Source organism: Lutra lutra, chromosome X (genome assembly GCF_902655055.1).
Source record: "Lutra lutra chromosome X, mLutLut1.2, whole genome shotgun sequence".
Taxonomy (NCBI): Eukaryota; Metazoa; Chordata; class Mammalia; order Carnivora; family Mustelidae; genus Lutra; species Lutra lutra.
In genome coordinates, this window is record NC_062296.1 from 35,651,899 (window position 1) to 35,675,400 (window position 23,502).

At 39.7% G+C, this 23,502-nt stretch overlaps 1 protein-coding gene across 2 annotated transcripts in view; it reads left to right on the forward strand.

Annotated features, from left to right (window-relative positions):
• Nucleotides 1-23,502, forward strand: part of AMMECR1 (AMMECR nuclear protein 1) — a 113,484-nt gene that overhangs the window by 54,158 nt on the left and 35,824 nt on the right. The window lies entirely within an intron of this gene.

The window sequence follows — 23,502 nt, forward strand, 5'->3', positions numbered from 1 at the left end:
AATGTCAATGGCTTACCAAAATGTATTATTTCCATAATAACACTGTGTCTTCTCTGTTAGGCTTTTTAAGAATTGTTGATATCTGTCATCTTACACATGTCGGTACACTTTTATGTACTTCTGTAGTGAAGGGGAGAACCTTGGAAGAAAGGGATGCCACAGCCTGGCAGCATAATCATTCACATTCACGCTTTACCCAGAACTAATTGTAGCTTACTTATTTTGTTTCCTCTAACACAAGGACAAAGTAATGAATGCCTCATTGCAGTTGTTAAGACTTTGTTTTTAATTTCCGAACTCACAAAAAGCTATCGAGCATGCCATCTGTTTTTTTTGTTTTTTTTTGTTTTTTTGGTTCAAGTTTAGATTTCTAGCAATTTAGGTTCCAAAATTATTTCAAAGAAGAAAATTCCTTAAATAATAAGCTATTAGTAAAGGAATTTCCTGTTTTTCATATTTCAGGGTGATTATCTGATACAGTTTCTATAGTTGTAATATACACAAGTATCTGTCCAGCAAGAAATTGGTCCCTGCTGACTATTGGTACTTGGGGCACATTGCTTAACCTCCAGTAGTTAAAGTAGTAATTACAGGATTTTGTTTTACATACTTAATAAGGATGTTAGGGAGGTGTTCGGGTAATGAAATAATACTCAGTCACTACTTTGCTTCTGGATTAACATTGTGGAACATTCATTATTTTATTTTAGGGTTACATAAATGTGGCTTGTGCTACCACTTAATAAAATGCTGGTAACCGAGTTTAGCATTCTTATATTTGAAGGTGCAGCTCACAGGTACAGGGTTTTCTTAGCTTACAGTGAAACCTGGAAAGGAAAACAAAGGCTTGGAGGGTCACCTTCATTTTTTTTATATTTGCATAGGCATTAGAATTGAGTGTTTGGACTTGATTAAGAACATACAAGCAGTAAAGGGGTCAAAACACATATTCTGGAAATGAATTGAACTTGCTAAAGATAGTGTAAAGTCTAGTCTAATCAAGTTAGATTTTTTTTTTCTTGACATGAAATACTGCGGATAATTTTGGGACTTCAGCAAATTCTGCCAGTGACTACCTCTTTGGGACTGGTACATACGATATTACTCCTTTATTAGCTAATCAAAGGCAATTTATGGCACATTTCCTAAAATAAGTAGTTATGAGGAACTTTGGTTCCTTGGTTATTGCTTGGAAAAAAGGATCCTATGGCTAAATAAATTTGGGGAACACTGGTTAAGCCAATTTAAAGAGCTGCGCTCACTGCAGGACTTCTCAGAACCTTTCATGTTAATAGTGTTGTGAATCTCCAAGAGTGAGATCTAGAATGCAGCGTTTCCCAAACTTCAACTCTTTTGACCACAGAACACTTTCTTTGTTAAGATTATTTATTATTTGACAGAGAGACAGAGAGAGAGCGCGCACACACAAGCAGGGGGAGCGGCAGGCAGAGGGAGAGGCAAAAGCAGGCTTTCTGCTGAGCAGAGAGCCCAATGTGGGGCTGGATCCCAGATCCTAGGATCCTGAGATCATCCACTGAACTGACTAAGCCACCCAGGTGCCCGAGAACCCTTTTATCCTACCACACCATTCATTGTCTTATAAGCCATCAGTATCCCAAGGAACACATTTTCAGAAATTTACAAGTCTGTCATAAAATTTCCATTTTTCTTTATGTTTGGGGAGTCTAGGTGGATAATACAGAAACCCTTTGTACTTTCTAATGACACTGTGGCAGAAATCCCAGTATCAAATGTTATATACTTTAGAAAATCCTTAGTGGTGATGACTGTAGTAGCACTTGGGTTTTGTTTAAAGAAAATCTGAAATTCTTTTGCCTATAGTGGTAAGACGGGATGAAATACTCAACTTCTCCACACTTGCAGATTGGTCTCTTAGGGATATTACCAGAGGAATTATAGTGGGTTTTTTTGGGACAATAATATGATTCGGAATGAATCCGTCAAATAGCTCAGCTTGAAAATTTGCTGACATTTGTATACATGGTTACCCTCATTGTAGTCTATGGCTCTTCCTGTTCATTTTTCAACTTTTTTCCCTCATGTTTTTATACAACTTCCTGAAATAGTGTATGGCACACTAGATGCATATGTTTGTGTGTGTGTGTATACACATGTTCATACCCAAACGTTTCATTTCTGTTTGGCTTGATTCTTTTTGCTTACATGACAATAAGAAAGAAGTTATTTGGAAGAGATGAACAAAAGAAAATGCGTCTTACAATATACAGTTGTCCTTTTTTTCTAGATTCATCTTAGAGTCAAAACTACAGAGTCAACTTTAGAAAAGTCACCACATAATGCCTTTCAGTCTAATAAGGGGCATTTACCATTTCTGCTGTTGATGGCATTATTATTAATAGCTGCCATTTATTAAAACTTGCTACATGTTGATACTGCAGAGAAGCTTTATATACATGCTACTCACAACTCTTAGGTATCAGTACCACATTTTAAAACTGAAGAAACTGAGGTTTATGGAATTTGAATAATCTATCCCCTCACACATCTAGTAAGCAGTAGAATCCATCTGACTGCAAAGTTCCAAGCCCTTAACTAAGACGTTTGAGATAAAACAAAACCATTTTTTTCTGAGAAATTATGTTTTGCAGGTTTGTCATGCAAATAGTGAACTCAAAAGAGAGTTACTACAAATTGTCTAAGTCATGGATCGATAATTCGTCACAAAAATCTAGCTAGGAGTTAAGACTGAAATTTTGGAACATTATTTTAAATTTCAGAAAATCTGCAGATGGAATTATAAAAAATACATAATACAGGGTTGTATAGACTAGTCAGAATAAAACTGACTTGGATTGATACTGAAAAAAGGGACAAAGCTTATTACAAAAATATACTTTGGTGTGACAGGAAATTGTATTCTCTGGGACCTGTAAATAATGGACTAGACATTGAGAAGAATACAGTTTTTTTAAACATGACAATTAGGGATTCTTGGAGTTCATTCTTCAATCTTAAAAACCCATAAATCACAAAATTTACAAATGGAATCAAATGAAAACAAAAAATGAACTGTGAAATTAAAGATTCACCAGGTAGAGAGGTATTTTAAAAAAAATTATCAGAGTATCTGGCTTTTCACTGTCTTCATCTGTGATTAGGTAGACTGTTGTTTTCAGAATATTACTCGGATATACCCTTATTTATTGTGAAATATATATAACATGAAATTTATGTTTTTTGGAATTTACCATTGTAAATTTACCATTTTAACCAATTTTAAGTGTACAGTTCTGTACATTAAAGTGCAACCATCACCATCATTCATAACCAAAATGTGTTCATCTTTCCCAACTGAAACTCTGTAGCCACTAAACACTAACTCCCTGCTGTTCCCTCCCTGCCCCGGGCAACCATCATTCTACTTGCTGTCTCTGAATATGACTCTTTTATATACCTCATATAAGTGAAATACAGTATTTGTCTTTTTGTGATGTCTTATTTGGTATAGCATAGTATCTTTAAGGTTCACCCATGTGGTAACATATGTTAGAATATCCTTTCCTTTTAAAAGGCTGAGTAATATTTCATTGTATATATCTACCACATTTTGTTTATTCATTCGTCTGTCTGTGGACATTTGGGTGACTTCAACCTCTTGGCTATTGAAAACAATGCTGCTGTGAACATGGGCATACACATATCCAGTTGAGTACTGCTTTTTTTTTTTTTCCATTCTAAAAACTAACCATTTTACAGAAGACAATGATCTAATTTGTTTATGGTCCCTTAATCTCCAAAACCTAAATCTAAAGTGACCAGGTCCTTTTTAAATGAAATGCCTATTGTAGATTATGTTTTTATTTATAAAATACAGTCTTAAAATTCAGACACTTGCCATAGTCAAGTTTTATGTTCTCCTAATTGAAACTTTGATTTAAGGCTGAACTAAAACTTTATAAATAGGCTGATTTCCTCCCAATTATAAAAATGTATAATTTCTGTGTCTGCAGCAGAAAGGCTTTGTGAGAATTATAACATGGAACTATGGAAGATACTATTCCTTCCTTGTCCTTGGAGACGCTGGGTAAAAGCAGGCAAGATTAGAGCAAACAAGTAGCAGGATGGAGAGCGCAGAATTACTGATTGAAGTTTATCCATGGTGACATGTTCAAGTCCACAAATGACTATATTTATTCGTGGTCAGACCTTCCAAGTAGAAATATTCTTTGTCCCAGTTGAAGAAGAACAATGTCTAGTATTTGCCAAGCTACTTGCATTTCTGGCTATTACATGTTAGAAAGCCGAGGCAAACTTATCAATCCTTTCTCTTAGTACTTAGAGTATATACTTTTATAGGAAGAGAATCACGACTCATATAGATGAATACAAACGTCTCAGACAAAGAAGATTCCTTAAAATTTTGGTCAGTAATGTGCCCGGCAAAGCGTAGGTCTGATTCTTTATGTAAATTCATGTTGGTGGTAATTCTTCCAGAACATACGAGGGAATAATAGAGGTGTTCTTATTTTGTAAAACAGAAATGTGTTCTGTCATCAAGCTTAAAAGACTTTCTTTTCTTCTCATTTACTTTATTGGACTTAGACCTCTCAGTGGTGAAGTGATTATGCAGGTGCGTGGGCTGCGTCTGGAGCTTGATGCTGAACTATGCCACTTTGTTGCATTACTTAATTCTGAGAAAATAGCAATGGAGGTTTTTTCCTTACTAAGGAACAGGGGGACCACATAAAAGGTGGTGTGTATTGTTTTGGAGTTTATTTTGTGTGAGTGAGGGGTGTGTGCGTGTGTGTGTGTGTGAGAAAGAATGATTGTTTCTGTGTTACAAATGTTCATTTTCTATTAGGATTTTTGAGCTATTAGAAATAGCTGACAGACCTACTTTATTATTTTCAAAGGCCCTGGCTAGATTGGGTTCTTCTGGGTGACTAGCTTTGTTATAAACCAAATTCGCTTTTATATTTAGTATTATAATATGTCATTTTCTAAGGCAGTAATAGGCTAAAACCATTGTAAGCAGCATAATTATATTTTTCCTTCTCAGAGTGGACTATTTTGTGAACATTGTTATTCTTGATTATTTTAGGTAACTGGACTTGGCTCATTGAGAATAATGAGGGGGTTTAAACACCCCCCCCCCCATTTAATATTAGTGCTTATGATAGCATCACCCAGATCGATTTTTCTCATGAAAAGAAAAGCTGTACCTGAGTCACTTCTAAGTACACTGTTGTCATGGGGCTCATTCTGGAGGTGCTTAGGCCAGACCAGTTTTGGCAAGTGATGGTGGCAAGAGCCCTAGCTAAAATATACTTTTTGGAGAAATAAATTAGATGTATCAAAAACAGTATGCACAATTAATTAGCTTAATTTGCAGTCTACATTTTGTTGCAATTTTACAAAAGGCAGGCCTGACTTCTAAAACTTATACAATTTCTTGGTTTCAGTGTCTAAGTGTTTCTCAGGTCGCATAAACATTTAATTTAAGGTGTAGTTTGGAACCTAGATCATTTTGTACCCTCTACTCAAAATTATTCATAAGGTGGCATAACTCAGTATAAACTGTGGAAATCTAGAAGCCTCTTTTTAGCCACTAGTTTAATGCACTCTTTCATTGTTCCATGGTTGTGCTAAATGTACAGAGATGTGGCTGAAAAATGGCCAGCAGAATGTGGAAGGAGAAACTAAAGAGTAATAACCATTCCCAGTATGGGTAATGGCTCCTGAATTAGAGGGAACTATCGGGATTCATAGAGCACCTACTATCACAGAAATTCAGTGTAGTATGTCAGACTCCAGTTCCTTATCCTATCTCTCAGATCTTCAGATCTCCAGTTGGAATCCCTGTGTTCAGCTTTAAGGGCCACAGGCACAGTGCCTTTGAGGAGAAAAGCAGAAAAGGCCATCTGTAAAAAGGTGAAGGTGTGAGAGAAGCTGAAAATAGGCTTTTGCGACGTCAGAGCTCTGGGTTCTTGCATTTCATAAGATGGTAAACTACAAGAAATTGACCCTATTCTTTAAGCTATCTATAAACTTCATGGCTTTGTTCCTGGGAGGTTGCCGTTTCCCCTTTAATCGTGTTTAAACAGTCCATCCTGCAAATCTGGTCTAAACTTTGCCTTAGGAATTTATGATATAGTAGGAGAGATAAGTTATATAAATACTTATGGTCCTAGATAGGAAGTGGTTTTTGCCAAAGAGTCAGAGGTGGCACTGGATGAACAGATTCTGTGTCTGTAATAAAAGTAGAACCGTATTTAAAGCAATTTATGAAAGTATGTAATCTGGCCCATCCCTTGTCCACTTTGAGTAAAAGCAAAACACTACCGTTTTTTGGTTTGTTTTTGTCCTATATGGACAAAAAGGTCCCAAATTCCAGGAATGTGTATCAATTGTTAATATCAAAGTACCACATACAAGGTACTGCATTTTTTGAGAGGTTCATAACATGTATTTTGAAGGGAAAATTGAACTTACTATGGAAAAAATTAAAACCTCAGAAATAGAGCACATTTAAAAGAGTGTGTAAGCACACACATGCACACACAGAGTTCACCAAAGAGTAACTAGAACCAGTTGGGTTATAGCTCTGATGCTTGGCAAATGAAGAAGATTAAAAATTAATAGTTTAGATTCCATTTCTCTCTTGTCCCATGGAAATGAATTCATATTTTGTTTCAGTTCAGTAAATTGATATCTACTTCCTTTTCTGAGAATCATTGCTTGAGATATTCTTCATTTTTTTTCAGATGAAAGACTGAAGTGGTAAAGATAAATTAGAACACAAATATTATATGAAATCATTATTATTTTAGATGCGGTCTAAAATCATACTGAGGCATTTAACAATATATTTACTTTTGTCTGAATATTTACAAAATAAATATTGAGTCTACTTATAAGGATCTAATGTATTTGAATCATGAGGACCTGAAAGTGTGAGAGAAGAGATTTGTATCTTAGTGTCCTGGAAGAATAAGATGCTTATATCAATAAACACTGGAGGCAATGATTCCAGTCTAGAGTATCATACAAATAATATGTTCTTACCACTTCTAGGGGACAATGTTGGTAGTAACTTGAGTACTTTAAAATAATTGAATGTTGGGGCATTGTGCAGCGAATAATACTCAATTTTCAGTTCCTATTTTATAAGCATGAGAAAATACTTTTTCAAAGATTTCCTTTAAAGGCAAAGAAAGAAAGCCCTCCTCCATATTCTTTGCCCTTCCTTCAAACTTTAAACTACTTAAGATGTGGATATCCAAAATAGTAGCCTTTGGAAAACTTCCCTTTTCATCATTGATAACAGTTTTTAGTTCTTTAAAGGCTAAACACTTACTGTTAGCCCTCTATCTAGAGTCGTAGATATATTTGTTGTAGAAGCAACTTCCAGATTTTTTTTTTACCTTTCTCTCACTTTTTAAAAAAGATTTTATTTATTTGACAGAGAGAGAGAGATCACGAGTAGGCAGAGAGGCAGGCAGAGAGAGAGGGGGACGCAGGTTCCCCACCGACCAGAGAGCCCGATGTGGGGCTCGATCCCTAGGACCCTGAGACCATGACCTAAGCCCAAGGCAGACGCTTAAACCACTGAGCCACCCAGGCGCCACTCTCTCTCACTTTTTAAGTAAAGAACAAATATTCAATATAAAACTCTTGTTCTAAAGAGCCACATTATCTGGGCTGCTTCTTTACAAAAGAAATTTAAGAACCCTTACTATATAATAAAATAGGCATGGACAAATGGTAACTTTTTAAAAAGTTCTATTGGAACAAGAGTTTCATGGGTGCTAAGAATTTTTAGAGATGGGAAATGGTGTTTAATACATTCTATTGAGAATGAGGCTCTAATGATTAGCATCAAATTTGCATTTTCCACATGTTTAAAATTTAAAAGTGAGGAAAATGCAGTAAAGTCATGCAAGTATAGATTTACAACTTGTCTCATGTTCAGAAAGCTAATTTTTATTAATTTTGAACTTTTTTACCTCAGCTCATGAAATTATCCTGTAAATAAACATATTGGAACTATAGGCTTCGTCATTCAAATTAGATCAGCATGATATTATCTCCATTTTTAGCCCTCATTCTTAAGTTTATACGTTGATATGCCAACTTTTGTGCCCTTTCCAGTGATGAAAGAAAAGATTAGGAAAAGCCATAAAAATAAATTCGTCAGAAGCTTTAATTAACGAGATTGCCCAGAACTCAACTTCCTGTTGCTTTACCCAGCTACTTTTTTAGAACTGCTCTTTATGGTCCACAAAGCTGACTTAGAAAGTTCCCACTACTCCTACTTCACTGAGGATAGGAGGAGAGTCTCTTAAATTTTTGAATCACTCTATTGTACACCTGAAACTAATATAACACTGTAGGCTAACTATACTGGAATTAAAAGAAAAACTTGAAAAAAAAAAACTTCTTCAGGTTCCTTTAAACCAAAGCCATTCTTCTAAGATGACCTTCTGTTGCTCCCTAGCTAAGGGGGGTTGATTTACTTACCTAGGTTGGGAGAAGTCTGCTACACCTCAGAAATGAGCAGAGAGGTTGTTGCATATAAGAATAGTAAATAACTGGGGCGCCTGGGTGGCTCAGTGGTTAAAGCCTCTGCTTTCGGCTCAGGTCAAGATCCCGGGGTCCTGGGATCGAGCCTCACATCGGGCTCTCTGCTCAGCAGGGAGCCTGCCTCCTCCTCCTCTCTCTCTCTGCCTGCCTCTCTGCCTACTTGTGATCTGTCTGTCAAATAAATAAAAATCTTAAAAAAAAAAAAAAAGAACAGTAAATAACTACACAGAGCGGCTGGTTAGACTACACTGCTAATGAGGTCATGGGTTCAATCCCCATTTACACCAGTTTGCCTCGTTTAGCTGAACATAGACTGCACCCACTCACAAGGGGGCTCAGATAAGAGCATGTGGATGACCCCGTACCACACCCAAAACTTCAGCCTCCTCTCAGCAATAGGAAACATGCTACATTTGGAATACCCAACACTGAGCTTTCTCCCAAATAGTTAATTCTATCCCAGTAGCCATGCTGACTATGAACACCACACCCATTGGCAGGATGGAACTCTCCTCAGTTACTGTTAATCCTTATGCCTGAGACAAGAAGTCTCCCTCTGTCTCCATCTTGCTTAGGGTAAAAACCAAAGTCATTCCAAAAGCTCTAGTTCAGTTAGAGTGAAGTTAATGCCTTACAGTGCCATCACCCTCTGTCTGCCCCTGCCTCTCTCCCCATCTCATATTCCCATCCTTCTTGGTTTTTTTTTTAAAGACCTTATTTATTTTTTTGAAAAAGAAAGAGCACGAGTGGGGGAGGGGCAGAGGGAGAGGGAGAAGTAGACTCCCCGAGGAGCAAGGAGCCTGACACAGGGATCAATCCCAGGACCCCGGGATCATGACCTGAGCCAAAGGCAGACACTTGACTGAGCCATCCAGGTGTCCCTACTCTTATCCTTAAGAAGCATGGCCTTCGGGATGCCTGCGTGGCTCAGTCGATTAAGTGACTGCCTTCGGCTCAGGTCATGATCCCAGGTGCTGAGATCGAGTCCCCCCTGCTGAGCAGGGAGCCTGCTTTTTCCTCTCACTCTGCCTGCTGCTCCCTCTGCTTGTACACACTCTCTCTCGTAAATGAATAAGTAAAATCTTAAAAAAAAAAAAAAAAAAAGCATGGCCTTCAAGGCCCGAACCTCTCACTCCAGCCATGAACAATTATTCACAAATACATGTCTTTCATGTCTCTCTGGCTTTGAACCTTTTTTTCTCTGCCAGCCACGCCTCTCTCCACCCCTACCCAGTCACTACCTATCCTTCAAGACGCAGCTTGCTCATTACTTCTATGAAATTTCCTTGACACTCCCAGAGGAAAGTTGGTCAGCCTCTGTGTTCGCTCAGCACTTTGTTCAGGCCTCTGTGATTACAACTTGACACACTGGTTTGTAATAATTAACCTTCCACATTTGTCTCTCCCTTTTGAAATTGTCCTCAGCCGTAGTTTACCAAGCCACATCAAGGCAAATAAATAGAAAACAACCTCATTACTTTGTAGCAACTTGATCCCAATGACCATTTCCACTCTCTTCCTTTCTGTCCGCTTCTGTCAGCTTACGTTTGTCATCGTTCCCCGCTGCAACTGTACTTGAGCTATTATAAGTTTCTGATTCTGACTGGTAGTGAGAGGGGTAGTTTAAAGCCAACTGGAGTTAGACCAATCTAGGGGGTAGGGGTCCTTATCCAGAACACTTTAGAATGCAAGTTAACATAGGGTTGATCTCTTGGGATAGGTTCTAGAAACAATTGAAGAAGCTCAAGCTGGAAGGAATCCTTACGTATCCTCCAGTCCCACCCTTATCAGCTACTTGAATTTATCTTAAAATCTCCCAGGAAATGGGCATCTAATTCCTCTCCAAATATCTCCATTGACTGGGAACTCACTACTAGTTAAGTAAACCATTTACTTTTCAAACACCTCTAAACCCACTGCCCCATCTCTAGTTACCACATCGCTTTAGTTGAAGTGCCAGAAGTAAAAAATGGCCTATACTTAGTGCTTTATTCTTTGTAGAAAGCCGCACTAACCAGCAGTGATTAAACTTACCTTCTGAGTAATGTCTGAGCCCTTAGAAGTTGAGGAGTGGTAAGATACATAGCTTTACAACTGACTCCCATCCACCCACTCTTTAACAATTTTAACTGGCTCCCCATTATTGAAACCTTTGAAGCTGCTACCACCGCAGCTTCTCTCACTGCCTACATTAGACTTCTGGAATTGGCTGGGCCAGAGCGCCTATAGATTCCAAGATAGAACGGGTACTAGAACTTTTAGTACCAACCAACCGTCCCTGGTACAAAGTTGGAACTAGAGTTAGAACACAGGTCTTCTGACATTCCCTGGGACTGTCACTGCAATTTTCACAACAGAAGACCTCTATAAAAGTAGGAAAATATATTTCTATTAGTTTCATGTTAGGAAGCACAACATTCCAGGGCACCCTGTAATAGAACAGTCATTTTGTAACATAAAGTCTCAACCCCCAAGTTATCTGCCTTGTGTCACCTTTTTGGCATATTTCTCTAAAATGAAGAATAAATACCCTTAGAGCTATTCAACCATAGTAACAGAATCTGTGAGACAAGCCTGAAGCAAAACCCAAAGCAAATACACACACACACACACACACACACACACACACACGGATGTATGACCTTTATTCTTATCTTAGATTTCTCTTTTACTCCAACATGGCTTCCAACATACTGCTAGTTAAGTTTCCTAATTATAGTAATCACTCATAACTTCTCTTTGTGTGTTTGTCTTGGACCTATCCAAAGTATTTTATGTAAGTCACCTCATTTCATCTTGCCAATTATATGTGATGTTGAAGGTACTTCTACCACAACTAGTGAAAAACAGGACTTAGGTTAAGTCACTTGCTGAATCATAGCTAATACATGACCATATCTGAATTTGAACCTGATTGTATCTGGCTCTGTAGTCTGTGTTCCCAGCCATTGCCTCTACTGCTTTCTCCTCCAGTGACATCGCTCGCTCTTCTGGGAAAGTTTCTTATAGTTATCTGTTCTCCTAACTCAACCAGCATCCCCTGGCCTCCATTCACAGGAAAAACACACACACACTGAATAAGTCTTCTCTTCATGAAGGGACTCAGTTACTCAACTCAATAGTCCAAAATCCCTCACACCTGCAATCCCTAAGTTCCAATCTTTACTCAGCTTCTCCTGGATCCTCTTTCCTTTTGGAATCCTGCAGCGTGCCATCTCCCTCATGTGCCTGTTTTCTTCACAGCTATGCTCTTGGTCCAGGTTGATATTCTGAATCCCCATAGTCCCTTCAGAACAGATCATCTCCTCAGGGACAACCCCCCCCACCCCAAGCTTTGAATTGCTTTGTACCACATCCGCATCTCATCCCAGCAAGTTTACATGGGATAAGAGTTCAGCCTTCAGATTTCCAGTCAGGTACAAGTGGCCAAAATCTACTCTGACTTTTGCAAGGGCTTAGGGAAGGCTTCCCCATAAAGGGTCGGTAGATAAAAGCCCCAGCTCTGCTCTTCTCTACAGCTGGTGAAAAGGGGAGGCATTTCAGGGGTGAGAAGTTAGTCCATTCCTTAGAAACTATAATTAAGGAAACAGATTCCAAATTTCCAAGTAATTTAGATCAAATTTATTGCTTTAGTTTTCATTTTTGCAAGGTGACGTTCTTGGGCAACTTAACCATAAAACAAGAAACAGCTATATAAACGGAGGATAAATATCCATGACTGGCATGTTTCTCATAGAGATTAAAAAGGAATTTTAAGAAGGAACTGGATGTATTCGGACATGGATTATGTCTGTTGTACCATGCTTACATTTCTTACAATCAGAAGGGTTGTTGTTGTTGTTTTTTAAGAAAAATAATGAATTATCCAGATTATGTCTCTGATTGCATTTGGGATTTGGGGATCTGAGTATCTGAAAAGCAAGGGAGGTTTTTTTAAAGTATTTTTTAAAATTGTATACAGGTCTTTTATGGTCACATTATCTTTTTCAAATTTGAGGTAAACGGTAATGAAAACTAGAACCTTAGGCACTGTATCTTGTTTTTGCTCTCGATCTACTTTAAAACTTCTTTTTCTGAAACAAATAGCACATCATCAGAAGTCTGTTTTCAGGAGAGAGGCATTTCACAGTCTGTTAGAAAAATACCTTTCCATTTTTTTATTCATATACTGCCTGTAATTATTGTAAAATGAATGGCAGCATTGCTGGATACATTGTCCGTGCCTCTTGTCTCCTAATAGGATTGCCCAAGAATGTTGCCAGCACCTGAAGTTGTCATTTCACATATCCAGGCCCCACATACCACAGACTCGTCATGGCAACAGGGCAAATTAATGATGTTGTGAAAGAGAAACCAGCAAACGGCTGCAGATGCCTGCCCACGAGTTAGTCATGTCCGGAGTCTCCGGGATGTCAGGCTAACCAGGGCACCCAAGCGTCATTTGTAGGCTTGTGTCCGAGGTCAGAGAGGTGAGAGGAAAAGGATGACAAGGCCTGATAGAGCAGACATTCTGCCACCTTGTCAAGTGTCAGAGTTGATGGCTGCCATTCTGTCTCTTGCCTAAGGTGTATCCCCTTTTAAGTTTGAGACTGAGAAGACCTTCCAGAAAGAACATTTTTTATTTCCCAGGCAAATAACTTAGTAAATACTCATGGCTCTCCAGTGTCACACAGCAGAGTTCTTCTGTTTCCCAAAGGATCCACCCAGGGTTTTCCCCAAACCCCCAGAGTTACTGCTTGTTCCTGTGTGAGCTTATTACCTATGGCTGGTCCCTCTGTTAGAGCACCTTATTTATCTTGCTTTGCTGTGTGCTTAATTCTGCACATGATTTTCTCCCTTACTTAGGCTGGTAGTCCCTTAAGGACCTGAGCTAAATTTTTCACACTTCTGCATACCTTAAGTAGCTGTGGGGGATTTAGGCATCGATCAAAGTAAATGTTCGAATAAGAGAGCGAGTTCCCTTAGTATACCGCCGTCCTTGTGTACGGGGTGGGGGGACGCATAAGGTAATTCAAGTATCAGGAGCCACGGCCTATGCAAAGGAAGTGAGAGATGAAGGTAACAGATTTTTGGACAGATAAATCATAGGAAAATAGAATTCATTTGCAGAAGTGATTTCATTTGGAGGAACCTAGACATAACCTAAGGTAAGACATATCTATATTTTGTTTTCTATTTATAATTTTAGATCAAGGAACTTTTTGCTGTGTAACTGCATCAGCTGTCATTTGACAAAGGATGGACATACTTCATTCTTATGAGAGGTTTTAGGTAGACAAAATGTTTAAGATATTCTAGATGTAGCTGTTAAGGTCTGCTATTAAGAAAAAATGGGGACTCCTGGGTGGCTCAGTTGGTTAAGTGACTGCCTTCAGCTCAGATCATGATCCCAGGGTCCTGGATCATTAGGATCCCTCTGCCTGCTCTGTCTGCCGCTCCCCCTGCCTGTGCTCTCTCTCTGTCACAAATAGATAAAATCTGAAAAAAATGAAAAGTTTAAAATGTGCTCCTATGGGGTGCCTGGGTGGTTCAGTTGGATGAGTGTCTGCCTCTTGGTTTCAGCTCAGGTCATGATCTCAGGATCAGTGTTGAGCCCCTCATTGGGCTCCCCACTCCCTCTGCCCCTTCCCCTTCTCTCTCTCTCACTCTCTCAAATTGATAAATATACCTTTTTTTTAAAAAAAGTGCTCCCACAGAAAAACTTACACATCCTCATTCTGCAGATGAGATGGAGAACCAGAAATAAACCAGAAATAGCCCAAGATCCTGTGTATTACTTGTAGTGCACGGTAGCAACTTACAAGCATCTGGTGCCACAAGGGTCTATTGAAATTGTTTCATGAGGGAAACTTCATTCACAGTGGCACTGGTGTTCACCTATTTATTTTTTACTCCTTATAAGAGAGCGGTGGCCATTTCGTGAAGTTTTATAGCTCCTAGTCTTAAGAGGGCTGTGTGAGTGTGTGATAGTTTGTCAGAAATGATCTACCTGTGTTGGCTGAACACCTTGGGTGAGGGGGGGGCCAAAGTTCCAGGTAAGCAATCCCAGATCATGTTTTCATGTTGTGCCATTTATTAATATCTAGTGAATTATCCTTAATAATTCTGTTCATGAAATCATGTAGAGAGGCTGTATTGACACAGAAGTAAAACTTGAATTCAACAAATGAAACAGGACCTCACCCCCTTTCCCCAGTGATGAAGCTTTGGGCTGGGGATTGTGACAATCTTTGTATCGTTATATTTAGCAAGTTTGAAAATGTCCTTTTGAAGGGCGCCTGGGTGGCTCGGTCGGTTAAGTGTCTGCCTTTGGCTCAGGGCATGATCCCAGGCTCCTGGGATTGAGCCCCCTGTCCTGTCGGGCTCCCTGCTCTGTGGGGTGTCAGCTTCTCCCTCTCCCTCTGCCTACCCCCACCCTAGTCCTGTGCATGCACACACATTGTCTTTCTCTCAAATAATAAAATCCTTTTTTTAACAGTCCTTTTGAGAGATACGGCCTCTATCCTGTCTTTAATTCTCAGCTGTGGGAATATTCGCTGCTGAATGTATCCCACCCTATTCTGAGCCCTACTTTCCTTGTCATTCCCCCGGCCATACATGCTGTGCAGTGACTGCCTGTGTCATGAATAAAGTCTTTGGGGATCAAGCAGAATGTTCACTCTAGCGGTCGGGGGGCGGGAAAGAAGTGCTGTTTATATGTTGATACGCATTTGATAGGGATGTGTTAATTGCCACAAAACATCTGGTTTCAAACAAATGTTGTGAATGTACGACATCTGAGGGGGTTAGAGAAGGAGAAGGGATTTACTGTGCTTAACAATTGCCAGTAGTTAGGCCATTTCCAAGTTGTGATTTTGTCAGACTTGGAAATGAAGCGGGATCAAATCTACTCAGCCCTTCTGTGGGAGAAGATCCAGATCCGGCTGCAGCAGGGAGCAGTTACTAACTGAGAAGAACGAAGGCTCTACCCAGTGTCTCCTAGCTCGTTTTCCTTAATATGCTTAATATTGCCCTTTTTATATTCTGGGTTTAAAAAAAAAAAAGACTGTCTTTGTGGTTTATTGGCTGAACTTGTTCAGCTGAATCTACTGTAAAAGGGCTTTCTTCATGGCCATTATTTTACTACAGATTTCAGTGTTCTTGCTGTTCTACTTCTTTTCTTAATAAGGTAATTCAAACTTAGAATAGTTACTATAGTTTCAAAGCTTGATTGAAAGATGCATTCAGTATTTTCTCTAAATAAGCAGCAATTATAACAACACAGCTGTAGTTAAAGATAGAATTTATTATAAATCCTGACAGTCACGCTTCTCAGTTACATCGGGCTGAAATAAGGTCTGTTCAGTTGAATTCTACATTTATCAAGCACATAACTCTGAGCAAGGTATCAGATTAGGTTGTGGAGGTACAAAGATGAGTAATACATGGTATCTTCAACCAGTGAGTGTATAGTCTGGTAAGGGATGATGGGACGTGTGCACAAAGGAATGACAAAGAACATAGTAAGCGCTACGTTAGATGTATAAACAACACTGTTGGAAGCGAGAGAAACCAGGTCTGGTTGCACAGGCTGGGGGAAGGTTTCACTGAAGAACTGACATTTAAGCTGAATCTGTGGACATTTCAGACTCAATTTCAACATTCAAAAGTGAGGATGTGAAGAAGGTATGCGTGATATGTCCAAAAAACTTTCTAAGCCAAATACAAGGAGACAGAACAGCGCCTGCTGTTCAGGGGAGAACTGTAACCCTGTGTGGCTTGAGCTCTAGTGAGGATAGTGGGAGATAAAATGGTAGATGGGGGCCGGAGTTTACCCCCCCGCCCCAAAGCAGCGAATTGGCATTGAAAGATTTTCAGCAGAGTAATCGTGTCATTCAGGGATGACTCTGGCTGCTTATATATAGGATGGGATGGCAAGGATAGGGATGAGAAAACAGTTAGGAGGCTAATTTTAAATATTCCAAAAGAGAGACGCTACAGATGTGAATTAGATTAGTAGCAGGAAGGATATAAGGAGACACAGAACAGAGGCATGGGAGCACCAGAACAAGAGGAGACTGTGTGTGGGGAGGGAGGTAAAGAGATGAGTTACAGACAGATCCAAAGGTTCCTTCTTCCATGACGGGGAGATGACACCGCTAATGGGCAGCCTGGTAAGAGGCACGTGTTTGGCACATTGCTTGTAAAACAGTCATTTTTAACGCCAAAGTGATTTGGACCTTCATCTGAGGTTCCTTTTTTTGTTTCTCAATTTGATCATGGAGGATCTTTTTAAATTAAGAATGTATTGAACATCACTTCCTTTCAGGACAGAGTAGTGACAGAGGAGCCTATGATTTAATATCTTATTACACGATATAGTATTATTTATTTAATATCTTATGTAAACGTGTAATAAGGACAGTAGAGGAGCAAGACCCAGACAGCTCTGTTTTCTTTTGGCCCATGCCACCAAGCAAAGCTTAGACAATAAAAGATCGTTTTTTATAGGGCTACCACTTGCTTGAAGGAACACTGATGTTATAACATTTGTGAAAGTACAGCTGAACCCTCAAAATTCCTCTTTGTAACCAAATATACATTTTGTGGATGAGAAAGCTATAAAGAAATAAATGTTTGTAAACACTGGGTGGTTGTTATGGAATTTAAATATCTGTACTTATTACCTAAGAATGTCTGGGTTTCAGGGCTGAATTAAAATAGATTCCAGGCTTCCTTAAAGGTAAACAGCACATCTGTTGATTTATCTAGGACAATGGAAACTGACTGATTTTTGTATTATGATACAAGTCAGCATCTTCTCTTCCATCTATTTAGCAATACTTTTGGGTAATCACTTCTCCTTTGGGGAACTTTCCAGATGTTTTGTGAATATGATTCCAATTTAGGAGAGTTGTTTTTATATCATCGCTGAGTGATGTTCTAACTCTGAAACACTTACTTAGATTGGTGTAATTCCAGCCAAGGGGTCCTCTAAAATGTGTGTAGGAGGGCCCTGTGATGCTTGGGCTCTCTTGACTTGCCTAGATTCTCAGAGCTGTCTGTGGGGGCAGTTTCCTGGAGTCAAAAAATCCAGACCCTCTTGCTGTAATTTGCATTAACAAAGAAAATAACATTTCCAGGTATCAGCCGGGGTCACTTACGTTTGGAGCAATGTTCATATGGGACAGTGAAAATGAAGAGTCAGTACCATGAGATGATTAAAATGCTTCTCTAGGGGGAGAAAAGGAAAAAAAAAAAAAGCTCCTGTAGGTACAGATGTCCACTTGTCTTTTCCAAAAGGAAGAGAAGCCCTGAAATTCAGTGAAAATGACAGGGTGGTTGCTGTTGCTGTTGTAGACATAGTCAAAAAAAATGGTTTTTCAAATAAAAGATCACAAACTTTAAAAAAATGTTAATGTATTACAATAGTCTGGCATTAAGTAGTGAATTTATGTTATGACTACATTTGTTTCTTAGTATTTATTTAGAAAATTTTAGAAAATTCATAGTCTGTGCTTGGTTTTATCCAGGTATAGATTATACCGTTTATGATTTTCCACAGAAAAGCCTTCCCAAACCGGAGCCACCCCAGGCTGCCTTGCCCTGCCCAGCAATTGGTTTGTGCCCTGTGTTTGCCAGCTACCTTAAATAGTTGCCCAAGCCAGGCATAATTTTAAAAGTAAAATTTCTCATTTTAAGAGTCACAAGCTTATGGTCCAGTTGTAGATGATTTTTGGACTGTGGACCTTCTTATTCCCCTTAACACCAATGACAGAGATGCCACAGCTGATCAACCCAGTTGATGAGGAGAGACCCATATTGTAAAAGGGAGTACAGACTTTCTTGCCCAAAACCACTTCGCAGAATTTTTTTCCCTATAAAATTTACCAGCTAGCATTTCACTTTGGAACATTCACCTATGATTATTTTATTCAGTATTCTTGTGGGACCCCTATCAATTTTAGTGTCCCAAATTTTCTTAAGTGGACACATTTGGTAGTTCTGGTATTTTCCAGGTTTCTATAGAAACTGGAAATCTTGGAGCCTTTTTTTTTTTAAGATTTTATTTATTTATTTGACAGACAGAGATCACAAGTAGGCAGAGAGGCAAGCAGAGAGAGAGGAAGGGAAGCAGGCTCCCTGCTGAGCAGAGAGCCCGATGCGGGGCTCGATCCCAGGACCCCGGGATCATGACCTGAGCCGAAGGCAGAGGCTTAACCCACTGAGCCACCCAGGTGCCCCCCTTGGAGCCTTTTTTTAAAAAAATCTTATTGTTCTGACTTACAATTCTATATATGAAAAGAGGGAGTCTTAGCACCTGAAACCAAGTGAAATTAGTGGAATACCCATCAGTGATATGCTAGTTCTGTGTGCTGTGCTTAAGGGAGATGTGTACGAATCCAGGAGCTCACAATATAATCTGCATGGTCAGATGTATCCTTGTGACAAGGTGCCTGGGCCTCTAAGGCAGTGAGCCATGCTCACAGAGTAAGATGAGAGCAGTATGGAGGTGTGAGGAGTAACCACCACTGAGAATATTTCCTTTGGACAGCAATGCTACTTTGTTGGGCTTTCATTTGATATCTGTTTCATAATGACTGAATGTTTCCTACTTACTTTACGGGTTTCCCAAGAAGGTTGTGGCTCTGCCTTTTATTTTGTTTGTTCTGGTGCATAGGCTATGACCTCAGGGCATGGAAGTCCCCCCTACCCCGCCCATTTTACAGCTTGATGTAACCCAAAGTATTAAGAATTTGTAACTTCTTTAGATCCGACCGGAAGTGACTGAACTCATCAGAAGGCCTGCACCATATTTTTGAGTCATTTAATGACCTACCATAAGACTTGTACGTACAGGTCCTTCCGTGTGATTCTGACCATCGGCGAGTAACGAGCCACACTGAAGTGGATATAGAAGTTCCCTAATTCAAAATAAGTGCAGGAAGTCAGTATGATGAATAAAGAATGAACTTTTTAAAGTAGTTTTGCTTGTTGTAATGCCACAGATAGCTCAAAATGAGTGAAGAGGGTACTACTGAGTAGCTATCTTCCAGAGAGATGCCTTTTCATCTAAACAAAAGATTCATAATTACGATGGCACAGTGCACGGAGATGGCTAATTCTAAAGTCCTGAAACTAGTTGCTCTCTCTGTTCTTCCCTCACAACCTTAATTGTGAGGTTGATTTATTGAGCATAGCAGACCCTTCTTTTCCAGTCAGCCTTGGTCTGTTTGAATTAGCACAAATTTTGCATTAGTGGAGCACAAATTAATGACGTTGTATTCTGTTACGAAGAGTTTGCTTTCCATCACTGATAATTATTTCCAGGAAAGTTAAGTCCACAGAAAATATTCTCTCAGTTTCCTCAGTGCTGTTTGCCAACATCTAAGAAGTGGCTTTTAGTTACACGGGGGAGGGACAAGGCATGGCACCAGCGAAGGAAAATGAGGTACTATAACCTGGTCTTTCAGGTTTGTGGAGCAGGCTCTGAGCAGCATTCTAAACCAATATTATTCCTTATAAAAGGCAAACCAGACCTGGGAATTTGAAAGTCTAATGTGATTGAGAGAATGTATGCTGGTGCATACTAATACTTTAACGACTGAGCCACCCAGGTGCCCCCATACTAATACTTTAACCCCTCTCAGCCTGGTGGGTTGTAGATCCTCTCAGTTGACAAATACTCGGGTCAGCCCCACCAGAGAGAGGTCTATGGGTCTTCCCCAGAGTCAGCACTTCTGCCACTAGATCATTCTCATAGCTTCCGAGGGTTGATCTTCATCAAGTTCCCTTTTCCCTTTGGACTCTCTCTCCTCCGACATCCCACAGAGAACCAGAAGAGTGGGCATAGGATTTTGTAAAGGATTCTTTTTATTTGTGAACCAATATCTGATTTTTTCTTTAGGCCCATGTTCCTTTAGAGAGACTGTTATCTTGTGCTTTTTTTTTCTATGCCTGCCCTTGCTCATGGGTGATTCATCCAGTTTGTAAGATGTTCCTTTATAAGAAGGTGTGAAAGACATAAAAATAGACTAGTAATATGGGTCCCTATATGTTTCAAACTACAACAAAATAGTGATAATCATCCCACAAACATAAGAGGCCATTGAGCTCCTTCAGGATGCAAAGCATCTGTGTTTTCCTGGGGAGGAGAGAAGGCCTGGGAGATCAAAGCAACGCTAACTCTATCATGGAAGTGAATTATTATCTATTTATAGCAGTCTATGAGTTTTGGATGGAAAAATGTTGCCAAACTGTGCTGCACTGTGAATGCACAGTAATTTAACTAAAAGACTAAAAAGGCCAATTACCACCTAAATGAACAGCATTTCATAGACATCAAACAGGGGAAAACACATTTCAGTAGAGAGTTCTTTTAAGCTGATAAATAAAAGGATATTTGGCATCTAGGGCAATGTTGGCTCTTTAATAAAGTAAAACCAGTAGGGCCATTTTAGTGTTTATTATATTACCAATAAACATATATGAAACTTGAGACTACCTTCCTCTATGCTTTCCTTCACTCATTAAATATTTACTCACCAGCTACTGAATGCTAGGCACTGGGTATAGAGTGGTGAGCAAAATGCACACAATTGCCATCCTCATGGACTTTATGGTCTAATGACCTTATACCCATAACACACAAGTGGGTACGAAGGAGTCAAAAACTTAGTCATGGAGTTTCTGTAGGGTTTTGGCCATTAGCCTGGTAGCTTTGCTTTTACAAAGAGGATTATACCTATAAAGCAAAAAGTAGTAGGGCCTTGCGAATTTAGGTGCCCCCCCCCCACTTCTCTTGTAGGTTTTTGTTTTACATCTCTAAAATGTGACTTAGTGTATGAGATCCGCACTTGTCATTAGTTGTTCTGGGTTGTGCTTAGAAGGGCCATCATGTCAAGGTAGTGCAGTGAAACTTCTCTGAAGTAAGGTGTCCCACAGAACTGCGATTGAACACACTCCAGAGGTATACCTATGCTTGGCACACAGCAGGCACTGAATAAATATTTGCTGAATGAAAGAACTCATGTTCATAGAGATTCTCTTCTACCAGCAATCATTAGGACTGCCATTTATTTGTGGCGAGTTCTGCTGTTGTGGGGGGAACAGAGCTCTTGTCACGTGACTGAGATTTAAATTGCATGGCTTTTATCCATTGCATTTTTTCCATCCCCAAATGATGCCGTTTCCTTTTTGTATCTACTGTGGTTTTTCTAATACGTACTGTAGTACAGAATCAGCAATTGTGATTTCAGCAGTGTAGTGCAAAGCTTTTCCAACATATTTTATTACCCCATGTGCTTGTCTCATGGAAACAAAGTCAGTGTAGGACCCTTTCAGTAGGACCCTTTCAGTGGGAGAATCGGGTAATGTTTTGGAATGTTATTGGACTAAGACAGAGTAGGTCAACAGATATGTGAAAGGTCAGTGGATGGGGGATGATGAAAGTCAGGAGATGCAGAGTATAGTCACTTTCTGCTCTAGTTCCCCAAAATGTCAAATGAAGAGTGATAGTGGATGATCTCTGAGTGCTTGTAGCGCTGACATTGGATGACTCTCTGACTATAGCGGGCCTTGTTCTTCAAGGACACCTATTATGGTTTCTAATGTAATGTAGCTTTCACTTGGTCTACTTCATGGGGCTGTTTTGAAGGTCAGCTAGGCTAAAAGATGTGAAGACCCTTTGGAAACTATGAAGAATCATATAAAACAAAGATGATAGGAATGATTGATACTTTTCCCCCAACGATATCACACAGTGATAAAAATTAAAATAGTTCCATTATGGGGCGCCTGGGTGGCTAGTGGGTTAAAGCCTCTGCCTTCGGCTCAGGTCATGGGCTCTCTGCTCTCAGCTCCCAGCACGGAGCCTGCTTCCTCCTCTCTCTCTCTCTCTCTCTCTCTCTCTGCCTGCCTCTCTGCCTACTTGTGATCTCTGTCAAATAAATAAATAAAAATCTTTAAAAAAATAGTTCTGTTGCAATCCGTGTAAGGCAGGTTACAGAAGCCTTAAAAACAGACACGTAGTTATGCTTCCTTTTAGAGAAATATGTCATTGGAAAGTATACAAAGCCAGGAACGGATTCAAAACCATTGCCTGTTTAAGCAGTGAGGGGGTTGAAGCACTGGGCTTTTCTTCCCAACCCCCATTCTGCTTTTCAGGGTTACCTTTAAAACCCTAGACAGAAGCAAACAGTGGATCTTGTACATTTCTCTGTCATTATCACCCATCTGCTCTGCAAAAGCTGAGCTCTAACTTTAAAACCAGTGCCCAAGAGAATAGGTCATCTTGACCCAGTGGCAGAGAGTAAACACCTGTAGTTGCCTTGCACCCGGGCCTGTTCCGATGTCTGGTGGAGGCAGCAGCTCTTGGCCTCTGTGTTAGTGTTTTATCTCCCCCGCCCCCGTTTATCTCTTTCATCTCCTCTTTATGATGCTTACTATTCTTTTATCCTTCCTTACCTTACTAGAGTAGAAAGAGGAAAGAAAAGAGAAAACATCCAGAAGGTGGGGGAGAGGGGAAGAAGAGAAGGAAAATAAAGATGAAAAAAATAAAAGCAAAAAGGAAAGACGTTTCAGAGGTAGTGGGGAGGGGTGGATTCCTTCTCGCTCTCTTCCTCAGCACAATTGAGTTGATAAGTGTGGTTTGTAACTCATCTTGAAGACTGACTGAACTCTTCTTTGTTACCACTAGTCCCCCATCAGTGACGTCTGAGAAAACCAGCATGCTAGCTCTCAGCATACCCGGACCATCTAGGGCTGGCAGGAGTTTTAGAAAGGACAGTAAACCAGAGGGTCAGACCAAACCACCCTAACATGGCACGTAAGTTACAGTGACAGCATATGTTTTGCAGTTCAGGGTTTAATTCATCGATCTGATTACCATGGAAAGAGTAGAGGACAAAAATTGCAAGACTCTTATTGGGAGCACGAGAGAGCTTATTCATTCAGGTT